Here is a 2233-nt window from a genome sequence, read left to right as displayed (position 1 = left end):
TGTGTGTGTGTGTGTGTGTGTGTGTGTGTGTGTGTGTGTGTGTGTGTATGTGTGTGTTTGAAGAATGAAAAGAAATCAAATGGTCGATCTCGTACCGAGGTGAATTGCAGTTAAATTAGAAGTTTCAATAGAAACTTAAAGCGAAATTCTGACAACAGAAAACTCACAATCGTAGGCTCAAAAAGTCGAGTCTACGTACCGATGATGTTTTCGACGAACCGGCCAGCTCTGTAGTAATCTTGAATGGAAAAATTTTGACGGAAACACAACATGTCGTCATGAAGATCATCATTGGCTACACCAAAAGGTATTTGATTATTATTCGACCTCGTGAAAATTGATTAAAAATTGTATCAAAAAGCTTGCAAAAATCGTTCACTCCGGTCGAGTCAGAGAAAACACCCTCGACAGACGAAAAGGTTTTTACGGTCGTCGATAAAAAAACAAAAAATGGACAGTCGGAGAAATTCGAGAAACAATTTATTCGCAGCGTTAAGAACACAAAGATTATCGTCTCCGTCAACCGTTTTGGATTTTTGACGGTAGACGATGATTTCGAGTCACGATCGAGTAACGTAAAATATCCAAAAAGCCGATAATACTTCAAGATACGGTTACAGTTCCGACGGCTACACTAAAATCAACGCAATTCATTACTATTCATCTTATCCGTTATTTACCATTTGAACGAACGTCGAAAAAATCGTATTTCACCGGACTCAAGAACATTTTCGATTGTAATAAATTACAAAGCGTTAGTCCATCAACTTTTGGGTTGCTCTCGGCGGGCGACTGGCGGTACGGAAGCACCCGCGAAAAAACGAAACTTTTGAACTCCTCGTCGAAGGATTCCGGCGAACGGTTGAGAAGGTTTTACCGGAGTTTTCCGTTCGCGAACCACAGTGTGCAGCACACCCGCAAGTGCACCGATTGCAAGAATGCAACACACGCGTTGAAAAATGTGTTGAAAAAAATCAGTTCGACAACTCAGCGTGCAAACTGTACCTATTACCGGTTGTGCCTAAAGACATGCCACGTAACTACCCTGGTACGTTGACGAAAGCGACAAGACGATTAAAGAAAAAAAAAAATCAAAACGGAATTATACGAAAATCTCGTGCGCTAAGTCTTCCGGCGATAACTCCGCAACGCGTATTACCTGAACGTAATACATAAATATATCACATACACAATGCGGATTAAAAAAATTAAAAAATAAAATTACCTCGTCGAGGGGAACCGCTGCGTACAGTACACGCTACACGCACACCGGTCGTATTGTTGTTGTTCGGTCGTTTTATAAAACGCCGGCGGTACGCAGGCACTTCGAAATTTATTCCGTCCGTCGGGGATTTTATAATTCGGTTGAAGTTTTTCTCTCTCGGTTTTGAACCCTTTTTTTTTTCTCTCTCTCGAAAAAAAAAACCTTAAAACCTTTCGCGTCAACGGCAGAACCCGCGTCCGAACAACGATCGGCTACGTCTCGGGGACGCGATCGGTCGGAAATTTCCGCGGGCGTAGCGCACGAGGCCCCTATTTTTTTTTTTTCGTTCGCTATCCCTTATCTGCGTCCATCCGTCCGCCGCCGCCAAATCCCTCGCACGTGTCGCGCACGTGCGCACGCTCGCTTTTGCTCGGTCGGCCGCCGCCGCCGAACTGCCGTTGTCACGAGCACACGATGACCGCGGTACGTATACCTGCGACCAACGAGCCCAGTTTCGGTTACCGCCGGAGGGATAAGCTTATCCTACCGGTCTCCCGCGCCCTAGGGATCCTAAGGTGTCGTGTTCACAGCTTTCCGGCGGTTTTCCCACGTGCGGATTCTCTAGACGGTCCCGTGATCCGCTACGGTACGTCGACGTGTTTTTTTTTACCGTAACTATTCCGTCTAGTTTCGAGGACTTCCAAGCGACTTTCGTTCACCATCGCTGCACGCCGCGGCTTCGATTTTCGCAAATATGATATCTGGACGTTTTGCGCAGGCTCGACGTAATGTCGACACGGAATAAACGTTTCGCTGAAAACCGGTTCGACGGATAAATGAAATAATATTAGAAACGGTCTGGTGGGGGGAGGGGCAGAAAAAGGTTAAAGAGGAAAGAGGAACCATACTTCAAGAGGCGGTTGGACACGATTGGAAGCGATTAATTTTTTTTATTTTCGATTTCTATTTGAATTTGAATTAACTTACCTACCTCTTTTAACTGAATTTGTTGTGTGAACGATCATTTGT

Source organism: Sipha flava, unplaced genomic scaffold (genome assembly GCF_003268045.1).
Source record: "Sipha flava isolate LNK unplaced genomic scaffold, YSA_version1 131_pilon_pilon, whole genome shotgun sequence".
Lineage (NCBI taxonomy): Eukaryota > Metazoa > Arthropoda > Insecta > Hemiptera > Aphididae > Sipha > Sipha flava.
The sequence above is the reverse complement of the archived record's forward strand: the minus strand, read 5'-3'. Positions refer to the sequence as shown.